The following is a 26525-nucleotide window of genomic DNA, read 5'->3' as shown; positions in this document are numbered from 1 at the left end:
TGCCCTGTGTGAGCAGCACGGTCGGGGCAATATGATGCTGCTTCTCCAACACTTCCGAGAGCTCGCTGAAAAATTCAAGCAGCTATTGCAAGTTTTCTGAAAAATAAATTAAAAAAAAAACGCCAGGGAAATACTGCACTCTACTTACTTCTCGTAATCGCAAGACACTCGGGAATGCCCCAAAGAGTTTTTGTTTTCTTTTTTTTTTTTTTTTTTTGTATAGGCGCTCTAATGATTTCCATTTGTTCTCTACCTGGAGCGCCGTCAGTGTGCCACCAAAGTAATTGTTCATAACTTCGGCCAGCTTTGTCCACATAATTTTCTTCGTTCTGTATGGGTTGGAGTAAAAAATATGTAAGAGCCAAAAACAAATCGGGAATCACATGTGAGCAAAAAAGTGAGCGACGCGACAAGGCGGCGCGTCGAAAGCGATAATGGTTTGCTGCGTCGCCTACTGGGGAAGACGCATGCACGCGACAGCGCGAACATGCGAAACGGCGACGACGCTCTGTGTGGGTTGTGTTTGGCTTGGCACAACTCCGGGCTTTAGCTGCCGTTTCTTGCAGTTTTTCTTGAAATCGTCCGCTTGAAAGTGCAAACTGCACACCACAGAGTAGTTCGACGTCGTATTTGGCAGCCAATCTTTCCTCGAGATTACCTTTAGCCATTGTTCACGTGCAGCACTGTCGGCTGGTATTTCGTGAAAAGAAACGCCTGGGGGCTTCTTCCTTTGACTGGATGTACACAGTGGCACACAACAGTACCGCATGGCTGCAGGAGTTCATCTACACAACTGTCAAACGTCGTCGATCAAGCATCAGCACCAAAAAAAGACGAAAAGCGTACGCGCCGACAGCGTGCACAGCAACTAGGGCTGATCCGATCGTAACCGCGGTGCCGCGGTGATGATGATGATGATTTATTGACTGACTCTAGACTCTACCCTTCGTATCGGGCGGGCGCCACGTTGGCGCCGCAGTCGTAAAAAAAAATTCATAAACAATACAAAGTACCGTAGACACAACACCACACTTAACTCACACATACACACATACACAAAAAAAAATTAAAAAAAATTACGGCTTGCGTATTGCTGTCCACCACTCCGTGAGTCTCCTTTTGGACGCCTGCACGGAGTTCTGTTCGCGCCACTCTCGCCACCACCCGGAGGACAGTCCGGCGGATCAAAATCGAGCGCCTGCGCGAGTGTAGCGCCCTCTGGGAGCAATGTTTTGAGGCATGCGCACCGCAGCACTACGTGCTCCATCGTCTCGGATTCGGCACCGCACAGCCGACACAATGTGCATGTAATAGTCTCGTCGTACCGGCTACGGTGGGCAAGCGTTTTAAGGGCTCCTGCTCTTGCTTCAAAGAGCAGAGCACTGCCGACGCTGTTGTCGTACGTATCGATGCTCCTGAGCTATGTTCCGCTTGTGGTTCCGGTAGAGAGTCAGGGTGGCCTTGCCTTCCATGCTGGCGCACAACTGTAGGCGTTCGGCTTCCACCACTCGCTCCCGCACTTCGGCAGCCCACTTTCCAGCCGTTTCTGCCGCTATGGAGTCCTTGAAAAATCCGAACTTTTTTTCGAGCTGGTAGATCCGGGCCGTCCAACTCGTTCTAATGCATGTGGCCGACAAATATTCGAACACTCGGCGTGCCCAGCGCTCCGGTGCCATAAAAATGAGGCGACCGCGGTATCCCAGCTTGCTCGTTGCCTCCCGGGCCTCGAAACTGGACCACCCCAGGTCTCCTTGTACTGCCTCGTTAGCAACCTTACAATGGCAGCCCAGTGCTACTCGCCCCACTTCACGCTGCCGCCGCTCCAGCCAGTTGCGTGTTGTCGCCGAAAAGCAGACCACTGCGTTCGCAAATGTGAGCCCGGGGACGTGGACGATCTTCCACAGGTCTCGCACCATGACGAATCTGTTGCAGCCCCATAGGCAACGTCGACGGAGTATTGCTTGGGCGCGCGTAACTGCCTTTCGCACCGATTCTTCCTGGAGGCTGCAGATTCTACCACTGGTCGAACAGAGTTTCACCCCGAGGTATTTGTACTCCGTAAGTACTGCCAGCCTCTCTTTACCAAGCCTCAGCTCTGCTTCCTCTTTGGCGTGCCCTGCAAAGCGGACGACGGCCGTCTTTTTTGCACTGAATTTAAGTCCCATGGAGGGAGACAATTTCCGAATTGCAAATGTTCAGCATGGCTTGCATTTCCGCTGGCGATTCTGCCATGATGACCAAGTCATCTGCGAAGGCCAGCCCCGGTAGACGGCGATTTTCGTCGATTCCACAGGTGGTGAACCGCAATCGGAAGCCAAGGCATGATTCTATTAGTGCCCGCTCCATCCTGGACACATAGAGCAGGTATAGCAGTGGTGACATAGGGCAGCCTTGGCGGAGACCCTTGGTGACGGAAAGCGGCGCAGACACTGCATCTCCGAAGTGGACGGTCACTATATTGCTCGCATATACCAGAGCGATCGTGGATAGGAGCTCTCCTGGCACATCGAGACTGGCCAAACAGCTGAGCAGGGACGAGTGGGGAACATTGTCATATGCCTTCTCCACATCAAGGAAGCAGCACAACAGCGACCTCCCCTCTCTCTGCGCTATCTCTGCACACTGGGTTAAGATGAATATGTTGTCGTCCAGTCGGCGCCCGGGGCGGAAGCCGTTCTGAAGCTCGGTGAGAACGCCCCTCGTCTCCGCCCATCCACTCAGCCAGTCCCTAACTACACGAGCGAAAAGGTGGTATATCACGCTGGTCACTGTGATGGGGCGGTAATCCTTGATGTTGCTTGGGTCCCCGCCCCGCTTCGGGACAAGCGTAATTTACCATGCTTCCAGTCGTCCGGGATTGGTGCTTCTTCTTGGATGATGTCCGTGAGGATGTTTGCCAGCTGTTCTTTTGCTTCATCCCCAAAGCATTTGACCCCACGAGCTGGCAGACAGTCTGGACCGGTGGCCGTTGCCGCGCTGATGTGCTTCAGTGCACCTTCCACTGTCCGCTTAGAGACCGCCCACCGTAGAGCGGTTTGGCTCTGGGTACTTTGATTCCCAGCTTCGGTAACAGTGCGCACAATGTCTATCGGGCGAGGTTCGACAGTATTCGTAGACCCAAATACTGCGGTGAAGTGGCCTGTGAGGAACTCTCCAAGTTTGTCCACTGTCCGGCCAGTTGCTGGGTCTGTTAGCGGGGGAGCAGGCGGGGGAGGCCTATCCAGCGACTTAACATACTTCCAAAATTTCTCTGATGCACTCTTTTTTATCTGACGACAGTGAATGCATCATACGCAGGTTGTGGTCCGCAAGCTTGGCCTGCACTAAAGTCTGTACCTAGTGTCAGACGACAGCGCCTCTCGTGGTCGCTTCAGCAGCGCGGGAGAGTGAAACAGGAGAGGGTTCGGCAGGCAGACCACCGCTCACGCGACTGGCATCTTCCTAGAGGAGGCGTTGGTTGTGTGGCTGACATAGTGGCTTAGTACACTGCAAAACTACTGCCAAATGCAACAACAGTCATAACGATTGCAAGTTATTTTGCGACAACATGGCAAAGCAAAATGTATTTACAACAAACCGTATCGAATGTGTGTTAATTTGCACAGTAGTCACGTGACCCCTTGTTTCCATTGTTGTTTCGGTTGCGATTAGACGTTCTTTGAATCCTTCGCTATCCACCATTGTTCGTACAAAGCGAAATGTTTACGCGGTAATGCACAATCACAATGCAACACAACAAAATAACGAAAGCATGCGAAATGAGCGGCAGTGACGTACGATTACTTCCGGGCGAACGAGCGAAATTTTCTATTTCGGCAGATCCGAGCGACGAGCCAAGCGACACATGCATTTCTGTTCGCGCGACGCGTGCCGCCGTCGCATTCGCGTGAGTTTTCGCGTGCATGCGATTCAGCCTTAAAGGGCCACTGTCCAGGGAAGGCCCTTTAAGGCGGGGGTCCCACTCCGGCAGCGCGAATGTGCCATTTTAGGCAATGTTTGCGTGAGCATTCTGCGCGTTGTTCTTTTTCGAACATCACAATGTAGGCATCATTCGAAAGCTTAATATACTCTCTGTCAAATGATGTGCGCTGCTTTAGTGTGTCAACGTTATCAACTGCATGAGAGGTGGTTTTGCAGATGACAAATTCGCTAGCGTCGTTGATATACCCTACTTCGGATTAGTTCGCTGAAGAAACTGCTGCACTTAGAACAGTTTCCTTTGGCCTACACATAGAATGGGTACTTATATTATGAAACCTGAAGCGTAATTAGTTTTAATTTAATCAGTCTTTGATCGGCAGCCTTTTAAACATGGTAAAGTTTGGCTATTTTGGGCACGAATATCTGCACTTTATCAACGTGCACAGCAGTAAAATTTTTACCACTTCGGGCGCACATTATAATAGTTGAGTGTACGAAGTTTCATCGAAATTTATTCGCTAGTTCGTTTTTAATTACCTTTCCAATTTGAAGATTTCCGTAATACTGCCTCACATCGCATAGCTTGACCAGAAAAACCGCTCATTCTACAGCCTAGGAATCATGCATGACGAAACTAGAATAGTCGTTATTTGTGAACCCTGATCGCAAATTGCGCTTTATACAATTAGTACGATTATACTGAGCCTTCAAATATAATCAATTTTTCGTACACGACATTCAATGGAGAAGGCCGTCATACTCAACAACGTGAGCCTTGTTTGAGTTGGCTTTTTTTTTAATATTGTATTACTGTAAAATAAAGTTAAAATAAGAAGCACAAACCATGGTGATAATTAGTATTTGCACCTGTATTCGGTCATTAAAGGTTTTTCACTGCTAGCGCCATCTAGGTAAAAGCAGCAAAAGTGTGAGTTCATTCAATTGCCAGGAGAGGCGCGCGTGACTACACTCCTTCAAAGTACTGAAGCTAGTCAAGAAACCTAGAAGTCAGCTTCTCTGCAGTGCAAAAACCCCTTCACCATGGCGGCCAAACCTGTTTTGGGGGCACAAAACAGGTGCAGTGCAGGAGACGTCTATTGTGGTAATAATGGCCACGTACATTTCCTGCACCCCTCTTCTTCTTATCGCAATTATGGGATTAAGAACCCCTCCGTTTGTGAGTGCCATTCATAACACCTCCCCTGCCCCTACCTCCTCCAGGCTCTCAATAGTGAAGGAATTCTGCTCAACACGTTCGCGCATGACATCAGGCTGGACATAGAAGTATTCTGCGCTGCACCCAACTTCTGTCCTCAAAACAGGTTTGGCTGCCATGGTGAAGGGGTTTTGCTCTGCTGACTTCTAGGTTTCAGCAACCCACCTATACTACTTTTGTGCTGTGAAGTGTCTTGCTTGTTGCTATTTGCATTGCTGTTTGTGAGGCGAGTGTCACACTTTTCAAAAATTCATTGCCTGTCGAAACAACTTCTTTCTGCAGCAGATCCGGTTTCAAACATCCCATAGAGGAAGAATTTCGACAACTCTCTCACCTGATGCAGAGGCTACAATTCATGATATAGAGGAAAGCAGGGAGTGTCAATGGAGTGAAAGGAATGAATGGATACCTGGAGGCACCACTCGATTGAGAACGTGGTGCGAGACACCGCTGGTTCCTAGCACAAGGAGACGCATCTACTCAAAGTGGAAACACAAACAGTTCATTAGGGAAGGACCACGGAGTGAAAGCTTTTTTTAGGTGACAAGACATGACACGCACACTACGTGCGTGCACATGTTTTGCGCGCATACACTGTGGTTTATGCGGGGGCTATTCGCTCGCACGAAGAGCCTGCACATGGTCACCGCATCACCCTTTGCACCCCTGCATTGTGTGCGAACAGTGGACGCTCGCTGCAGTGCTAAGCCGCTAACCTTCACGCCCAATCGCTGAGGGGCTTTGCGCTATTTTGTGCTTTTCTGAATATGCTTCTGGCCCTGTACTTTTCCCTCACGCATTCGTATTTCGCCAGGCGCTTCAGGCTCGGATAGCAAGTGACACGGCTAGCAAAATCCAAACAGAATGCGCAGAATCTTCCGGTAAATTTACATGTATCGGGCTTGCTTTTCGGCTGGCGACAAAAGTGCAAATTTATCAAAGTTAAGACATGCCTTGACAGATTGCAGGTTGCTTGGACGAGGTTCTTCATCCGTGCGCGCAGTTGGTCCAGTGGTATTTCTCGCAAAATGTAGACATTATGTGTTTGACAGCGAGTGCTACGGATATCGCCACGTTATGCTGCATGGTGTGCTGGCGAAATGCTCGCACATGACATCACGATACGCCAGCTGGCATACCACTCGTATGATCCACCGTTTAGATGGTATGTGCGTCATGCGACTCTCAAATATTGGTCGAAAAAGGAATAGGACAGTAGACCAAAATAAATAGTTTCGGCCGGCGGTATCGACTGGTTGTCTCCTTCACATCTCCGTTGGTGCGTGCTCTGTTCCCTAGAGCTTTCAGTGGCACACGTGTGCTTAGGTGCAGCTGTCCTCTCGGAAAGCACCGTTTTGAATGTAGCTTCGCAGCCGCTACAAGAAATACAACTGCAAAAGGACGACGTCGCATACGGAGTACAGATGAAAAAAAAAAAAAAAGAAACGAAGGAATTCGACGCTGCTGAACCGAATGTCGAGCGTTAGCTGAAATGAGAATGTACACTGTTTTGGTTCAGTGCTTTTCATGCTTATAAACATTACAAATATGTGCTCATAGATAATCAAAAACCAGACGTCATCACCGATAATCACCGTAATGAAACGTAACAGCCGTTGTACGTCTGTCTAATTGTATTTGGTCACTTACGAAGCGTGTATGGACATCTTCGCAAAGGTGGGACAGTTCACCACACTACGCTGCGTGGAAAGAGAGAAGTTTCGACTGCAGACAGCGTAACATAAACAAAGTGACGCCGAGAGGGCAGCTGGGCGCATTTCACTGTGACAAGAGAAAAGTGCTTGCCTACATGTAAACCGAATTACCGGATTCCTTCGGCGCACACGCAGTGGCATTAGTGGGGCCAAGTAGGGCTAATGCGCGTGCACAGCCGGCACTCTCTACTTCTCTGTGCGTCTACGCTATGCTCAAAATAGTAAGCCTCGAAGCCGTGGATTCATGTTTCAAGGCCAGGGGTCTGTTTTAATATTATTATTATTATTATTATTATTATTATTATTATTATTATTATTATTATTATTATTATTATTATTATTATTATTATTATTATTATTATTATTATGCAATGCACCGTAAACGCTTTCGCGGACATTTAGTGCATGTGGTGGGTTGACGGAATGAAGCGCGTGTCTGTATCGGGCGGTCGTGCAGAACAGAGTACTGATATCCATCGCGGCACACGCACATCGCCACTGTTTTTAGACTGCCGCAATGAAAAAAATCGAACGTATTTATTAGCACAATGACAGCCTCCCTTTACAAGCGCACATGGTCATCCCCGATTAGTCATCGCAGTGAAATTCCAAGCTTTTTGGGTGTTTCTTGCACCTCATTCCGGTTTTGTACCGAAAAAAAAAAAGTAAATAAACGTCGCGTTTGGTTTTGACATAGGACATCGTTTTCTTCACACCTTCGAACACGTCAGTTAGTTTAGTAAAGTAAGTAGAGGAGGCTCAGAATTTTTGCCTCCGAATGGCTGAATATCGATTGACACCACCGAAATGAAATATGCGACGATGTGTGGAGCGGAAATCACATGACAGTCTGATTCGGCGCGCAGTTTTGACGTCGAGGTCACCAGCGGCATTTTTCTTTTTTTACTGAAAGCATTTCCGATAACAAACATGCAAAGCAGTAAAAGAAAATAAAACGAAAGACTAACGCTAGTTGTAATCCTTACTGCTTAGCATCAAGGTGCCACGTGGTCTTACTCAAAAAGATTCAGAAATATAAGCATAGTAGCACAGCTAGCAGTGCGAAAGCAATTCCAAGCAAACACGCAGAAGACACGCGGCAATATCTACCAAGGCAGCAGTTGTTGCTTCCCTCAGGAGATAGGAGCCTGAGTCTTGCACGAAGGTGCATTCACGAACTGGGCTGAACCTGTTCAATCCGTTTCGAAATGATTTTTGATAACAATACCACGTCAATTCGATGTAGACAGCTGTATGTCGAGACCTTGCGGTGAAACCCACAGTTGACCGCGCCCAGTTATCGCTATAGCTTCGTTCCCACGTGTAGCGAACATCACCCATTTTTGCTGTGCACAGATAACAAATGGCGACCACGCCTCGCAGACAACTTTTTTTTTTTTTTTTAGTGATAGGAAAACAAATTTCCACTCCTTTGCAATGATAAAATCGGAAATAAATGGGAGGGAATGGAAACATAATGTCCAAAAAACAAAATGACTTGAAACAGCATCGCCGCAGAAGAAACTGCATAAATATTCGCAGCATCTGCCATTTTCTTGGTTTAGAGAAATTGCTTCAAGGGTCTATCAACTTGCATCTTGAGCGTTCGCGAGCATACTTCAGCCGACTGATTGGAAAGTCATTCTAAGGAGTTCTTGTGTGGACAAAAAAAGGAGGATAAGGGTTAGGTGGAACAAGGGGCCCTGAACCAGCTCTGCCATTGTTCAACTCTAATCCTGCTGAAACGCTGCATGGCATAGTGAAACAACAAAACATTGGGGTGAGGTCAACGAATTGCCACCATGATTTATCTCATGATAGAGGAAGAGAGAAGGACAGGGACTGGTCATTTTGGGCAAGGGCTAAAAATATACAGGCAGGAGGGACAGGCAAAGCGCTTTGTCCCATGTCTCTCGACCATCCCTGCCTCTTTTTTGCGCTTTGTCAAAATGAGCAAACTCCACCAACTAGCCCAAGAAACAGCATTGCAGAGAGACAGTGTGCCTAAAGCTCATAGCCGCTTTTTGTAAGCCTACAAAAGCTAGTAAATTCAGACTAGATTGACCAAAATTGACCAAAATAATCTGGGCATGCACTGGGAAAATGTTTTGTCTAACATGAAAATGAATACATTCCGATGCCTGTGCTGCTTAGCATTCGTCAGGTTTTTTCTCTCAGTGTGGCTATTGAAGAAAGTATAAAGGCATACCACTTCCCCAAAGTACATCCAAAATTGCGTCATGTTGGGGGTAGAAGTGGCGTGGGGTGAAGGGAACTACTGGAATACATAAGCCCCGACTCCAAACACACATGCGTCATGCACTGCCGCGCTAACGTCGTCGCACGCGTCAGCCAAAGCCGGTCTGCGCATGCGTGCATCGCGAGCTCTGATGCTGTGATCTGTCCCTGCCAGATATCTGGCGCGTGCTACACGCGTCGAAAACTAGCGAGGGGTTGGGACCGCGCGGCTGTCCCCTACTCCGTTCTTCTCGTCCTGAAGTCCACTTAGCTCCCCCTGCTTCTTTTCTTCACAGAATAGTTTTCTTCGCGGTTTTCAAATTTTCTCAGTCCGCGCGAGAGGGTGAGTGAGCCAGCACCACGAACATGCAGGTGCATTCCCCTTTTGCGACGCCTGCCGTGACGGCGGCGTTGACGTCGCGGCGCATGGAAAGTGCTTTGGAGTACCCGCTTTATTTATGGCAGTTACGAGGGTTTACCTACAGAAGGAATGTGAGGATTGACAGCCATGTTTGTCAGTTCTTCGATTTTCCGTACTGTTTCCTCGGGCTGTTTTTCTTTTTTCCATCAATGATGAAACAAACCCTTCACACATTCGTGGGGACAATGTTTGCAAACGGTGTAGGTTCGCCAGTACTTGTCTAAATGGGGCGATCCCCCCCCCCCCCCCCCCCTTCTTCATTGGAACCGCAGACGAACCAAAAAGGGCATCTTATTGTACGATCCCCAGACATGTCAAAAGAATTCCGGGGCTGGCAAATTTCAAATTATGAAATCATTGTCAAGAAACACATGTGCTAGTTGCAAAGCGGCGCATATTTAGATAACTGCTCGTGATGTCGCACTTTTCTGGTCGTCTTATTGCTCAGAATATGTTTATTTATTTTATTTACATTACCCCTCAGGGAGGCATTACATATATTTTGAATATATTTCAGAAATATGTTGCACTCACGCTCTCTAGTGCTGCTAGTATGGCAGTCCGCTTTCTCAACGCACCTTATAGCTAAAAATGTCGCAACAAGAGCGCAGACTGACTTGAAACTAGAGCTCGCGGTAGTTATTGTAGCTGGAGTACCATTACCAATGTACGCTTACTACCAGCGCTGGTGCATTCGCCTTCAGCCCACCTGCTCATGTTGCTGTATATAGCACAAGGAGCTCAATCTAAAACATCAATCTATTCGTTGTGTCGTCTTCTGACCTTGTGCTCCCATCCACGTTCCGCGCTGTCACCTCAAGATGCATAAGCAACACGCCCAAACTGCTATTCTAAATAAAAACAAAAATGGGGGAGGGGGAGGGGCGGTTAGCTTACCGTCAACACTATATAGCCTCGTGTGTTTCAATGGAAATGCCTCCACCCCCCCACCCCCACCAGGGAAAAAAGAAAGCGGTCAGCGCGTTATGAAAAGGAAAGTACGCACACCCACATATATCAGCGCGCGCGTTTTTTTTTTCTACTTTTATTACAACAGAAAAATTACCGACGATTACGTTACTACCTAGTGCGAAATTTGAGCATATCTCATTGGCTGTTCCAGCTATTCGATAGATTGAGGCAAAGACAACTTTTTTATTTTATTTTTCACACGTATTTCTTCAAGAAACACTCCACTAACAGTTCTTGACTGTCATGAAGGAAGCTTTGTGGATCAGGAGTTCGCGTAATGCAGCGTATGGACCTGTAGGAGCGTTGCGCAGCGAAGAGATAGCAGCGACTGACTGATGCCGCTGACGCCGCTAGCGAGTCAAGTCAACGTGGCTCTGCGTTTCGGCTTAGGATGTATGCACCGCGATCCACTTACACCGGAAAACACCGTCGCCGCCACAAAGGAAAAAGGTAGGGGGGGGGGGGGGGGGGGGGGACACGCAGCGGCGAATGGTGGCAGGAGCGTGCGCTGCCCTGGCTGCGGAGCAGGTTACGAGGGACAACGCAGACGGCGACGCGAAACGCAGGAACGGGCGCCAAAGAGCTGGGCTCTAAAAAAAAAAAGAAAAAGAAAGCTGTTCAGCACGCCAAATGGCCACATCAGGGCAGCGCGAGGAAGTACATGTCCGGACAAATTCTAGGGGCAGTAAGTAACCGAAGGGCGTCTTGCATTATTCTTTTGTTGCACATACAACCACAGAAACGAATCCTTTCACTCCAAAGAATGCCTCAGTGGCAGCCAGTTATGCATTTTACCGTGGTTAGCACGAGTGATTGCCGTTCTATTCTTGTTATGAAAGCAGGTGATGCTGGTAGTGAATAAATAAATAAGTAAATAAATATATAGAAAGTACACTGGATTCGCAATGCAGCAAAGACGTACATCTAACCAATGAAGAGTACAGAGGAGATTCAAAGGGGAAGGGTCGAGAAGGAGCGGTCTAACGCGCTTGCGAAACTAACCCGCTTCTACTGGCGACGTTGCCTCATAACTGTCTGCTACCCTCCCCTCTCCAATTCATTTCCCCCAAAATTTAGCCTGAATGCATTGCGGCAGCTGCGTGGTGCTTACCCTTTTGGTAGGTATTTCACACCTATTTCGCAATGCCGACTGTCCTCTCTAAGGCAAAATGAAATTGGCCATCGCCCTTTTCTCAGCTCATTAGGTTACCAACGTCAGTTTCTATGGTTAGAAAAGCCCGAACTAAAAAAAAAAAAGAAAAAAGAAAATGATTACTGTTGATTGAAACCGACTTTATTGCAATTTTATTATGTGCAATAACGTTTGATAAAAGTAGCTCTGCACCAGAGAGCTCGCAAGAATATCCTACTATAAATGCCATAACTTCAAAAGCGATAACAGCTCAAAAGATGGGTATCAAAGGAAAGACAATACAGGTGTCGATTTCATCCAGAGTTCATGACGAAACCACCAATCTCACAAAATGTTTTTAGTACTGTGAAAGGCCTGGGCGCCATGGACCAAGAGCACTTGGACACTTGCGCGCGAGCGAGGCAAACGCGTTTCCCTTTTTGTTTTTGTACTTTGTAACTAATGTACAAAGCTCCCCCTGTAATTTCTTGTTATAGCTCCCCTCTGCACTTCCCCTCGCTTTCCTCTCCCCATCATTTTGCTTTCCCGCCGGCTGCAGCTTGGGCGCTTCAGATTTTAGATAGCAGTTGAAGGGGCCGGCAGCACTCTTTTCCTTCCTTTTGTTTGAATAACCACTATCCACACCACCTATAATAGGCAATTGTGCTCCCACTGTCGCCCTTGCCGATTCGAGGGGTGCGTCGGAGCACAATTACCTATTACAGTGCGCATTTGAATGTGCCAGGGAGCCCCTGCCTTTAGCAGTGGTGCAAATCTTTTGTGAGTCAAAGTATAGTATACAAAGGCCACATAAATATCTTCCATCATATCGCACCTTTCCATTTTTGGTATACACTTGAGCTATCCTGAACATATATCGACTATGTATCATCAACTCGCTCAAGCTTCCACTCTATCCAGAACAGTGAACAACAAAACGAGGTGGTACTTTTCATTTACGTTACGCACATTCGGTCATGGCCGAATCGAGTGGCGGCGGTCCGCGTCGCCGCTCAAGTTCAGCCGTGGTAAGGCAAGCTAGCACCCCGCAGTCCTGCTATCCGCAGTAGTCAAGCTAAGAACAGGTGAACGCTTCCCCCTGCGCACGGCTGGGAGAAGAATGGGGCTTTGAAAACCCACCCTCCAAGAAAAGAAAGCTTCTCTACAAAGCAATGGTTGGGCCCCTCGGCCAACTGGGGGCAAGGCCAATAGGCACTTTCTCAGTCCTGAATCAGTGGCGTAGCCTGGTGGCAGAATTTGAACTAATTCCAAGATGGCCACCGTGGGACCCCCGCCTTAAGCAAAGGAGCCCAGTGTTTCGATCAGGTACCGGAGATAGTCTGTGCAAAATGCTACAGTGACACGCGCGCCGCAAAGCATCGAAAATACAATTCAAAGCTCGCTCATGCTCTCCTTTGGGAAGCCAGCTACCCCGTTTCGTGCGCTGGCCCGACGGGCCACAATAATGACGTACGTACCGCGAACGACGTCCATTGGTCCGTCTCGCTGACTGACGGGACAAGGATGGGTATCTACCGCTCGCTGCGCGCTTTTCCCTCGCCACGGCCAGACTGAATCCAGCGGCGCGCGCTCCCTCGGCCGCTTTTTTTTTTTTTCGCGCTCGCGGAGTGCCACGCCCCACCTCCCGCCAAACGCGGAGGAGGAAGGGGAATTTGTCTTGCGGAGGCTAGACGACCTCGGGCAGGAGAGTGAAAAACCTTTGCGAGGGAACGGAAGGAGAGAAGCATGACAGAATCGGGTGATTGCGGTGGCTGTAACTGCGATATTAGTTACTCTTTTCAAAAACATTTTGCGGCCTTGCGTTCTAGGGGCGAAGTCTCACAGTTACCGGGGAAGAAAATATTTTCGACCGGAGGGTGGACAGTGGGCCTTTAAGCCTTAAATTTTCACCGCTTGAACTCCTCGCATAACACCGTGTTGCTCGTTAATCAACTTAGTAGTCGCTGCGCACGGCTCACCTGAAGCCGCCTTTTTTATTTTGATGCTCATTGAGCTCTTTGTATTTCGATATCAAATACAAAGTCTTGGCCTTGGCCCAAACTTCTCTTTCGGCCTCCGGCAGCTGGCCATCATTGCTGGCACCCGGGCGTCCCTGTAGCGTCGGTTCAGTCGGCTGGCTGTCTTTTGCTGAGGCTGCAGACGCCGCTACGGCAGCTGAATCACCCTCGCCGCCGTCATGTTCATCTCGAAAGATTATGCTTACGCGGACGCCGTCTACGAAACAAAGAAAGTGAAGAGAGTCAGCAAGCCACTGTAGTGTGGGCAGCATGCCTTTCTTGCTACCCAAGCCTTCCTAGACAAAAAAAAAAAAAAAAAGGAAAAAAAAAACGTGCTACCAACCCATCAAAAACAGCATTGCTGCCTACCCATGCCTTCCTAGACAAAAAAAGTGTTACCAACCCATCAAAAACAGCACTCACCATCCGTTTCATAGAGCAGTCCTCCTTCTTCTCCATTTGCGTGAAACCCGCAATCATCAAAAACAGGGACCACTTCCCGCTCCACGCCATACACGTCCACGCGCCACACGCGCATCTCAACTGCTGTCGACTGCTGTACACCTCGTGCACGATGTGAACTGACAACTCCGGGCGTGCAAGCGTGCAAAGAACTCGTGCCCCCAAAGGCCTGCACGATGTCAAATCGAGGATGGCAGTGCAGGTGGCGCCAGCTGCACTTGTCAAATCGAGGGCCAGAGTGCAGCACCTGTGAACTAGTGCCGAAAGTGCAGCCAAATCGAGGAGACCGTAGCCGCGGGTCTAAACGATGTCCTAAATGGTGACGCTGCAGGAGTGGTGGAAAGTTTAGCTAAGGGAGTTGACGAGATCAGGGAGATAGCACAGCAAACACAGATAGTTGTATGCACAGTACCAGAGGTGCTAGGATTGAACGGAAAGCTGGAAAAGGACGTAGTGACAGTTAATCAGGACATAAGAAAGTTAAGCCTGGAGAAGCGTTTCGCAGTGGTTGAGGTAAACAGGGAGGTACATAAAGCAGATTTTGGTAGGGCTTTTCAGCGAGATGGCATTCATTTTAACAGAAGGGTGGGAGCAAAGATCGGCTGGCGCCTGGCAGGCAGGGCTGTAGCTTTTTTAGGGGGTCCGCGAGGACTCCGTGCACAGAGGTAGTTAGAAGTGAAGCAGAAGAAAGTGTAATAATGGAGGCTGAGCCCCCAAAAATGGCAAAGAGTAGGTCGAGAAAGAAAAGTACAAAAAAGAAATTTAACACTTACATAAACATGCAAGGAGGTAGAAAAAGAGCAAAATGGCTAGAGATAGAACAGCAGCTGAAAGATGACAAAATAGGTGTGTACGCTCTTTGCGAGACTCATCTCAGGGATCTAGAAGATCCGCCGTTTATAGAAGGTACGTCTGAGAAGGGTGCAACAGAACGAGAACGAAAAAAAAAAAAGGGTGGAGGGGTAGGTATGTTGATACACCAGGGAACAAATTGGCAAAGAATTAAAACATCTTGTAAAGAACATATCTGGGTTTCAGGAACAATTGCCGGCATAAGGACATGGCTAGGGGTAGTTTATTTAGGGGTAGGCATGAAAACAAGAACCTTTTTGAATGTCTCAGTGACGATATAAGCCAGTTTGGAAACGGGGCCAATATTATTCTACTGGGGGACATGAACGGCCACATCGACGATCTGGATGGATACACGGATTGTAACGGGAAGCTAATGCTAGATTTCTGTGAGCGACATGATCTAGTTATAGTAAATAGAGAAACAAAATGTGAAGGCCAAATCACGTGGGAATTCAGCAACAAGCAGACGACCATTGACTATTGTCTAACGTCGCAGGACAATTATAGCAAGGTCACAAAAATGGAAATAGACGAAGAATGGGAGTGTAGTCTGGGAAGTGATCATAAACGTATTAGTCTGCAGATGGGGCCCTTGATGAAAAGAGAAATGGAACTTAGACAAAACGTAAACGAAAAATTAAACGACGATCAAATAGCGCAGATAGCAGCAGACATAGAGGAAGCAATAGAGAAAAGCCCCATGGAAGACTGGGATTATGAACAGGTAGAACTACTCATAAGGAGGAAAATTCAGGAGGTTACAGTAGCAAACCGCTGGAATGGAAAGAGGAAGCCACGGAGCTGGTGGAATAAGGAAATCAGGGAAGCTATTGAACAACGACGGGCTACTTCAAGAGAACACCGAATGGCAAAGAAAGCGCATGCAGGTATCTCAGGAGGAAATCGACCAAAAATGGGAATCATATCGACAAAATAAACTTCAGTTGCAGGCCCTCGTCCAAAGTAAAATAAGGCAGTCCACCGATCGCTGGATGGCTGACATACACGATGCCTCTAGAGACGGAGCAAGAAAATTCTGGAGCCATATAAGCTGGCTAGGGAAGAAGAATCAAAGAAAGCAGGATTGGATTCAAGATAACGAGGGAAATTGTTTAAAGGGAGACAACGCAGTGAACTACATTACATCACTTATAGCCGAGTCATTTAAGAGCGACGATAGGGTAATCTCCGCCAATCAGGAAGCAACACAAGGTAGCAGAATACAAAGCAGCTTAGAACTGACCAATCTAAACTGGAAAAAGGCAGAAAAAAATATTCCTAAAAACACATCTACAGGAATAGACGGAATTCCGATCAAGCTGATTAATGAACTCGGTCCAAAAAGTGAGGAAACGTTGTTAAAAGCTCTGGAAATAGTCATAACGAATAAGCAAATTCCGGACAGCTGGCGGCAGAGTAAAATGAATTTGATTTATAAAGGGAAAGGAGACAGGATGCACATAAAATCCTACAGGCCGATTACCAAAACATCTGTTATGTACAGGTTAGCCATGCAGGCGGTGAAATTGAAGGTGCAAGCATGGGTAGAAAGTAACAAGATACTAGGAGAACTTCAGAACGGCTTTAGAAATGGTAGGCGCTTAGATGATTGCCTGTTCGTGCTTACCCAATGCATCGAAATATCTAGAGTGGAAAATAGACCTTTGTATTTGGCCTTCCTGGACATAAACGGGGCGTACGACTACGTAAACAGGGAACTCCTGTGGAACATATTAAAAGAAGAAGGTATCGGTTATGAGATAATAGAGTTCCTACAGGAAATATACCGGGATAACAAGGTAGAAATTACGTGGGAAGGGATAAGAAGTACGGAGGACGTCAAAGTATGCAAAGAATTAAGACAAGGCTGTCCTCTATCACCGGTGCTGTTCATGCTTTATATGATAAACCTGGAACGGAGGATACAAGACAGTAACCTAGGTTTTAACCTGTCATATAGATTAGGTGGAAAGGCGGTAGAGCAGCGCCTCCCCGGGTTGATGTATGCAGACGATATTGTGCTGCTAGCCGAGAGTCTGGAAGAATTGCAAACTCTAGTTAAGTATTGCGGAGACGAAGGGGACGCTCTAGGCTTCAGTTTCAGCGCAGTTAAGTCGGGTCTGATGATTTTCAACGGCTCAACTGATCAGGGTCTTAAAATACAAGGCCATGAAATACATAGAGTAGCAGAATATAAATATCTGGGGGTATGGGTAAACGAAGGATTGGCATACATTGGAAAGCATGAGCAATCACTTAAGGCCAAAGGGCGAAGGAATGCCGGGATAATGAAGCATAAGGCATTGTGGGGATACAATAGGTATGAGGTTTTGAGGGGTACTTGGAAAGGAATTATGGTGCCCGGACTTACTTTCGGAAATGCGGTTTTAAGCCTAAAATCAGAGGTAGAGTCGACATTAGAAATAAATCAGAGATCCGTTGGAAGATTAGCACTAGGTGCCCACGGCAAAACTACAAATGAGGCAGTACAGGGAGATATGGGCTGGGCATCTTTCGAAGTACGGGAAGCTCAGAGTAAAATATTATATGAGGAACGCCTGAGGAAATTGGACAGTAACAGATGGGCAGCTAAAGTATTTAAATACCTGTACTTAAAAAGCGTTGACTCACAATGGAGGAAAAGAACTAGGAAACTAACTAGTAAGTATGCTAGTCACAAGGACGGAGAAATAAGGAGCATTAAGCAACAGGTGAAAAACACAGAAGGCAAAAATTGGATAAATTCGATGGAAAAGAAACAGAGTATGGAATTATCCCGAAAGTGAAAAATGCAGATCAGGAAGGAAGATTTCTTTGATAACTCAAGAGACAGTGCCCTACTTTTTGAAGCTAGATCAGGGTGCCTTAGAACACGCAGCTACAAAAAGAAATTTAACAATGGAGATGACGAATGTGCTGTATGTGGAAACTCCAGTGAAACAATTGACCATATTATACTCGAATGTAATGGTATCCATCCGGAAGTTGATGCAGGCGCAATCACGGTTCCTGAAGCTTGGGGGTTTAGAGTATAGTGAACTAGAATACTTTAGTTTGGAGATAACAGTGGCCGGGTGAATAAATCGGCGGTGGAAACTAGCAAAACACGACTGGAAGATTGGTGGCTTAAAAGCAGAGAAGTGACATAATGTTAGTATTGTAGGAACAAAAATTTGATAGAATGATGGTTTAGTTAACCATTCTAAATCAATAATTAAGATATAGGGAGAAAAATGAGCATGATAGCTACTGCTACCACCCCGTTTCAAAGGGGACGCTCCTATATTCCATCCATCCATCCATCCATCCATCCATCCATCCATCCATCCATCCATCCATCCATCCATCCATCCATCCATCCATCCATCCATCCATCCATCCATCCATCCATCCATCCATCCATCCATCCATCCATCCATCCGTCCATCCATCCGTCCATCCATCATAGGAGAGGGTATTTTTGCAGGTCGTGATCGCGCTATCACGTGACACAAAAGTGACGTGGAGCTATACGTCACTTCTGCGTGTCCTGTCGACGTTTTTTTTATTTTTTTATTTATTCTACTGGGGCTGTGAGAAAAGCGCTTGGCCGCCGGAGCGCGGCTTCGAGCTGGCGGAATAGCCGTCCACACGCATTCTTCTGTATATTTTTTTTCTATTAGTTGGGAGAGGTTGAAAGGAGGGGCGGGTAAAGCACCTCAATAAAGGGACTTTAGGGGCGGGCAGGCTAGCCAACGTAGACAGCGTGGTTTCAAACGAGTGACGGCTTGGAGCTTCCCTCGGTAAAACAGTATGCACGCTTGCTTCCTTTCTTTTTTTTTTCGCTAGCTGTGGGGTATGGGCTGGTTTGGCTTGAGAGACAGCGGAGGAGGTGCTGAAGATTTGCTGTCGTTTACTTGGCTCAATCAGCCGCTTTTGCACCTTAAAAGTTACGCCTCAATTATAATGTACATACAACTGTATATATATATATATATATATATATATATATATATATATATATATATATATATATATATATATATATATATATATATATATATATATATATAAGGTCATTACTCTTGCACGTTTTCATTGTAGTGAGGAAGCAAACTCACAATCCCTGCAGCGCGCTGCGAAGAAGCAGACTCGCGACGGGAAGTCCCTGCGTCGCTTCGAATACCAGCTCTAACCACGCCAGACCACCGGAAGAAAGAGAACGAAAGCAAAAAGACTGCGAAAGCACAAAATCTGCGCTTACTCATTCCCCCGTGGGAGGAAAATTCTGTTTACTGCTTGGAGCCATGGGGGAGGGGAGAAGACTGTGTTGGAAGTTGGAAGAGGAGCCATGGCGTGGACAAAACTAACAGCCGCGAGCGCTCAAGGAAAAAAAAAAAAAAAAAAAAAAAAAAGACACCGCGAGATACGCGTACGTGACGTGTAGGCTACGTCACCTATGTGTCACGTGATTGCGCATCGTCGATCTGCAAAAACATTCTCCCCTCTCATTGACCCGAGCCTGGATAGCCGGGTTGCCGGGTTCGAGGGAGCGCGCGCTGGCCCATGGAGGAAGTTTTTCCTTCCTCCATGCGCTGACCACCAGCTTTTTTAGAATATACTGGCTAGTGTACCGAGAGCGTGCGCTCGCATGGCCGCGCTAAGGTGCCATCGCTCCGCGTTCGCGGCCTTGCCAGCATAGGTCCGGATAGTCAGGCGCTGCGCTTTTCACTGAGAATCCTGTCCCTTGACGGTTTGAGCGCACTTTTTGTCTAAAAACAGTCTCGGTGGAAGACAATTGCACCGTCCTAGTCTGCTTAACCGAAGAAGGTCTTAAGCAGAACGCCTATTGCCTGCCTGATAGCCAACGAGGCAAGAAATTTGAAACGATCATCTAAAGTTGACACGTTGGTTGCAATACTTTGTTTTGATTAAACGATTAAGTCCGAGCCGGGTTCATTGCTGCTATGAAATATTCCGATGGTGATTTTATTTGATCTGGAGCCAGTCGATTGCGATCCACGCATCGCGTGATCGCGGATGTAGGGCATCAATTGCATCTTCCTTCTGAGTGAGCGCTCAGTCAGCTCATATCCTAGGTGGTTGGTCCGATCGTTATGGCAATTACTATTATCAATCGCGATATAACCTGGAACGGACCGGCGACGAATTATTGCCCGTGTGACAGCTGGTATCGGATAATATCCTTAATATTTTACACTGTTCATTAATCCAACTTTGAATTTTATTTACTCTTCGGTCTTTTCTTATGGCCCATATGGTATATCGATGCCGCAGTCAAGTGCTACGGGAGTCAATACGGGTCTCATGCTTTCGGATAGGTTACGTCGCGTTTCTGCAATTCAGTCACGCTTATTGCTAAGGTGATATATATCAGGTTGCTGACGTTTCATAGCTTCACATATATGCTACAGAAAAGCAGGGCAATATTGCTTTTTCGTAACATGGCACGCGCATGTTTTCAATTAGATCGCATGCGAAAATAAACACAAAAAGTTTAAATCGGACTCTTCAGTTTTTGTTCGTACTCTATTCACGTGTTTTTTTTTTTTTTTTTTTTTTGGAAGTCACTTGTTGCATACATAAATGATTATTATGTGGTGTGCTTCCTCTTGTAGCAGAAGGAAAGTCAAGAAACAAAAGTGGTGGTCGTATCATTGATTCTTTTTTTTTTTGCAAAGTCTACAATACAGTAAAATTTGAGCAAAAAGGCGCAGTAACAATAAAAAGTAAAAACGTAGAAATGCACCGCTAAAGGTTTTGAACAAAGGCCGCACATGGCATGCACCGCAATTTTAAAACAGTATAGAGACCAATTTTTGGTGGTATTTTGTTTTTCTTGCTAATGATGCGCAAGATATCCCTATCTCGACGTGGTTTTTCGCCTAGCAACGCTAAATAATTTATAACAGAGTTTACTATCTTCACCAGTTTCGGCTTCGGTGTCAGCAGCCGAGCGGTTATTGTACGGTCACAATCAAGTGTAGTTCACGCGCGGGATTAAAAAAAAAAAAAGAAAAAAGCTTCAACCGCAGACTTACGAGCGCCTCATTTTGAGCCTTCATTAAACCACTCAATTGCTTCTGCGCTCCAGCCAGTTTTCTCTTTGCTCTTCTCAGAGCGCGAGAAATGTTGCAATTGCTTCTTTTTCCTGTGCATCTTGTTCTGTGTAGCCTCCGCTGGTATTTGCATTAAGACGGTCAAGCGACACTTTTCTGCAAAATACATTCTCATGAATGATATCTATTTTCCTGAATCAGGTTTCAGGCCACATCCGGAACAAAGTGAAAGGAGTGAGTTCACACTTGTTGCAAGGTCACGTCAAACAGTGTAACAAGATTGCACATCCTCTCCTTGAATTATGTGTCACTGCCATCATGCAGGAATATCGCTAAAATAGAGATGTAATGATCGAGTTTGTATTGCATGGGTTTCCTAGGGAGCTACAGCAGGACTGCCTCACGAAAACACAGCAGCTATGAAAACACAGAAACTGCAGCGTTCATGCGCGCAATTAGCACCATATACAACATGAGAATTTGAATAAAGCTTTTGATCGTTTAGATAATTTGTGCAATAATTGTATTCAATGTTTAAGCATTATATTCAATTAGCACCATATACAACATGAGAATTTGAATAAAGCTTTTCACCATTTAGATCATTTGTGCAATAACTGTATTCAATGTTTAAGCATTATATTAAGTTAGCATTTGCATTTAAATGAATTCTTACCAGAAGTTATTTGGCAACAGTCGAAGACCTGGGGACCTGGGTGACTTGGGTACGAGGCTTGTGTTGGCTACAGAAGGTACATGGAGGAAGGAATGACAAGGTATGTATAGAAGCTCGCCATGACAGTTCGAGCATTCGTGCTGTTGAACGAAAGGAGCGCTATATATCACTTTTTTTTCCCCTGAGAGAGAGATATATATATCCATAACATGCATCGAACAGCTCCAAGTGGAGTTTCTTACTGCATGCAGATAATCTCATAACATCGTTTCGCCATTCAGTATCATTTTATTTACGCCTTAATATAACCACAAAACACAGCGACAAAAAGCCAAACATAACATTTTTGCACAATAAAGGCACTGAAACGGGCCAATTACTGCAATATTCCCGTTATCCGTCACTCAAGTTCGGCGTCAACGAATTGATGCCAAAACGTAACCTTCTTCCACCAGGCTGGCTGTCTCCCACTTGTTGCATCGCGGCCGACTGGCACGCACGTAGCCGTTGCATAAGAACGAATTCGATCGTTTGCCGCCAATGCGGGCGCGACCTATTGAAAGCTCTGCAGTGAGGTGCAGCCTGCTGGCCGTGATCGATGTCCTCAACCAACAGGGCCGGGCTACCACTTGCCGCTACGATCGGCTCCAGGCCCTCCAGGAAGTTCTCGGAAGGACGATATATATGCATGCAGGATAATCTGGGTGGCATCCAGATGAGCTCCAGATGCAGTCCGAGCAGGTCCTGCTTCCACTTGCATCACTTAAATAGCACACGTGCACGTACCCATCGCACATGGAACGAATGCGTGTGAAACCAGGCGATGCGCGACCCATGGAAAGTTCTGCGGCGACGTCCAGCCTGCCGGTCAGTGCTGGACACCTCATCGATGTCCTCCCCTAAGCGAGGTGACCGCAGGCGCGCCAGTTGATCGATTCCATCGGATTTCACTATGATGATGCTTGGATTGCTTCAAGCTTTGAAAATGGCGTCGTAGCGTGAACAGTCGATCTTTCCAAGAGGGTCAGCGCGCGGCGACAGTTCTTTGTCCTCACTGCGGCCACGAGGGACTGCGCACGTGCCATGAAGTTTAGCTCGGATAGCAGTTTATTTGCTTTGGTGAAAGACATTTTTAACTTAATGCACATAAACTTAAATTTCCATGTGATTAAATAAGAAACCACATTTAGCTCTATATTATGGCAGCTGTAGTTTCGATTTCCGCGTAGTTCACTCTTTTTTCGGCAGGTGGCAATGCCACCCAATGCGCGGAAGTAGCTCTATGGCGCGGAATGACTGACGTTTATCAGTGCCTCCTTGGGTTATCTCTAATGCGCGGTAGGGTGCGGGCAACGTTCTATAAACGATGGGTGCGGGAGCGTGCGCGCGTGGACTCTAATGCTCGGAATGCGCGATAAAACGTACCCTTGGTCATTTGAAAGTTCTGCCAACTAACCTTTGAACTTCGCCGCGGTCGTGCGGCCTCCTCGCCCACTTGTGTGCCCCTTCCGTGAGTGGCGGTTGATGTTGATGCGACTGTAGGAAGAAAGAAAAGAAAATGCACAGGCCTGTACTGGCTCTGTAGCTGAGCCACCTCCGCTGCCTCGTGCGGATAGAAGAGGATATAGAGAAGAAAGAGAAGAGGGAGAAAAAGGCGCACGTCGCTACAGCCGTCGTCGCCTGCACTCACTGCTGCGGCCAGCCAGCGGATGCCTAGGTGGAAAAGCGAGTCGTGCGCAATGCTCGCAGCTGTCACTCGAGGAGAATTAAGGAGGAAAGCATGGCGCGGAGGATAGTGTCACTAATTTAAAATTAGCAAGGGCTTTAATGCACGGAGGTCATTTCAGCCAAATGCATGGCAGCTTGCCGCGGCTCTGCTGTCGACAGAGTAATATCCCAAGCAAAAAAAAAAACTTAGTGTGTGGCAAAAGGTAGGGCCGACCTCTCGCAGACCAAGAAGTGGCCGGTCGACCTTCGGCACCCGACTGAGGGCCGGCGTGGGGGATTGACACTTACCTAACGTCGGTCGATTTTCGGCAATCGACTACGGCCCGACCTCTTTGCCCGACGGGACCGACCACCTGCCGCACATGGGCCGGCCACCTGCCAGCGTGACTGAATGGTCAGCCGCTCCTCTGCCCTGGCTATTTTGCTGACGAAAGACCGTACGTCGGCCGGTTGCTTCCCGACGCTGGTTAGTGACCGGCAGACGGCTCAAAACCACAGCATAGCGTCTGGCATCGCCCCTCGTGCAGGTATTCATGCCATATGCATTTATTATATTGTGGCCCATGCATATATATCAGGGTAGCGCATACAAATGCATCAAGAAAAGCAGTAGCCTTTTTATGTCATGAAGAAACAAAAGAAGCTGCAGTATTTGGTGAACATTTTATCTGTGAACAGCGTTCAGAAAAAGCTCGCGATTTGCTTTTTAATAAGCGTGGATATATGACTGACTATAGAACACGCATGTGCCACATGTGGAAGATGAGCTTGAGGCTGGTCTTCTTTTTTTGGCAGCCTGTCAATCCCTTGATGTCTGAGACTGGTCGGATTTGCGGTGGGTTCCATCTTGGTCAGCTACATGAAGACAAGTTTTTTAATTAAATATTTCATTTTCGCCTAGACTTTTACATTGCCGGCAAATAGGTAGAATAAATAGGTAGAATAAATAATGTATTTGCTCACTGCCACCAACTGTACTAAGCTTTAAAAGAATGACAAGATTTGACTCGTGCTGCATTTGCCTCGATCACATCAATATATTTTTTGTGCCTAACTTTCATGCGACCCGACTGAAAACGCGTTAGCACAAAGCCGCAATAGATAATCAGGATCCGTGAATCCGCGAGAAAGGCGCAGGCACTTCGTTTTGCTAGCTGGAGTCATGATGTTGCAATTTACAACTGCTGCAATTTACAACCCATGCTAATCAGGCCCACGACTAACAGCACTGTAATAATTCGAATTCAGCGCCTTGGAAAGTCTCCCTGCATCAAACTCACATTCCAGGGTGATTGCATTCCATCACACGTCAAGGTCGGGCACTTCCGACACCCAGTCCGACCCTTCGTACCAAAACCGCTACAATGCAGGAAATGCATGAGGATCGGTCGCGTCAGCAGCGTCTGCAAATACTCCATTGTGTGTCCAAGATGCTCCGAGGCACACAGCGGTGACGCTTGCCAAGAGATTTCCTTTAAGTGCGCCAACTGCCATGGCCCCCACGACGCTTCTTCGAAGGACTGCCCTCGGCTAAAGGCTGAGCGGGCAGTACTCCGACAGGTGGTTCGAGACAATTCTACACACAAGGAAGCCACTGCTAAGGTGCGACGACGTCGTTCACATCGAAAAAGATTGTCAAAGAAGGTAACCACCTCTGAAGAGCAGGTCTCCAGCGCTACTGTGCCTTGCCCACCAACAACCACAGCCACCCACAACGTCCCTCACCCCGGTAACGTGATACTTGAAGCCCCAGAAAAGTCTTGGCCACCGCTGCTGAATCCAAGTAGGCCCACTCGTCCAGAGACCTTGTTACACTCCGACCGTCCAACTGAGCCATCCCAAGGGCAAGTTTCAGACTGCGGCCAAGATAAGCAAGTGATTGTCATGCTTAAGTCTCTGATGAGCGCTATGCGAATCCTGCTTTCGAACATGCACACGCCAGCAGCGAACAGCGCCTTGCAAGTACTGAACGCATTGCAACCGGTTCTTGCAGCTCTACAGTAGACAGCACCATGGCTTTCTCGGGATTACCTTTTCACAAAAAGGTCAAGCAAGCATTCATCTTTCAATGGAATGCCCGTGGACTACAGTCCAAGATTTCAGATATTCGAAGCTATGTTTACGAAAAGAAGTTCCCTGTTCTCGTTATTTGCGAGCCGATTCTACCAAATACTTTGCGAATTTCCGGTTACGAGGCATTTCCTTCGCCAACACTCAACAGACCCAGCAAAGTCGTCGTCTACGTACGACGTGAACTAACATATGTGCTCCACTCTGTTCCCCCGAACAATGACAACCAGTATGTGTGTTTGACCGTGAAGTGTCGCGCCCTGACATTTACGCTAGTGGCTGCATACCTGGCACCATCAAGTCACTTCGACGATGACAGATTAAGTTATCTTATAGCCATCACTTCTGGACCATGGATAATCACAGGTGACTTTAATGCTCACCACCCCGTTTGGGGAGGCGTTCGGATGAACTCTAAAGGCAGAAAGCTTGTGTCCTTCGCCTCTGACAATGGTCTCCTCTGCCTTAACGATGGAACGCCGACCTATATTAGAGGTGTTAATTACAGCAGCTGCTTGGACTTGACTTTCGTTTCACATTGCCGTACAAAACATGTCCGGTGGTTTACAGATATAGAAACTCATGGCAGCGACCATATCCCAACCTACCTCAACATTACCGGCCATTCGACATCTCTCACAGCGACACGTATGCGGCGTATTGATTGGACACTTTTTAAAACTATTATGGAAGATACTTGCACCCAAGACTTGTCCACAAGTCTCGAACAAAAAATTAAGGACGCTATGGAGAGTGCAACCTGTACCTTTAACCCTGTCGCAAACTACACAGATTTTGACTTTGAACTACAGCGACTACGATCGCTTCGGCGCAGGGCGGAACGTAGATACCGGCGCACAAAGTCTCGCCTAGACCTCACATACGCAAGGCGCATACAGAAAAAGATCCAGCGCAAAATTCAATCACTGGAGTCGAACCGCTGGAGGACATTTTGTGAAACTCTCGACCCACGGAAGTCATTGTCACGTATCTGGACTGTCATTCGCGGCCTTCGTACATCACCTCAACAACGACACCCTTT

The 26525-nt window shown here is 47.2% G+C and overlaps 1 pseudogene; it reads right to left on the bottom strand.

Moving 5' to 3' along the window:
- Window positions 1-1076: 1076 nt before the first annotated feature.
- LOC146203339 (uncharacterized) lies at window positions 1077-25250 on the bottom strand (annotated as a pseudogene).
- Window positions 25251-26525: the final 1275 nt, after the last annotated feature.

This window comes from Amblyomma maculatum, chromosome 1 (assembly GCF_055883805.1).
Source record: "Amblyomma maculatum isolate TAMU_Amacu chromosome 1, ASM5588380v1, whole genome shotgun sequence".
Lineage (NCBI taxonomy): Eukaryota > Metazoa > Arthropoda > Arachnida > Ixodida > Ixodidae > Amblyomma > Amblyomma maculatum.
This window is presented reverse-complemented; position numbering and strand designations above follow the sequence as displayed.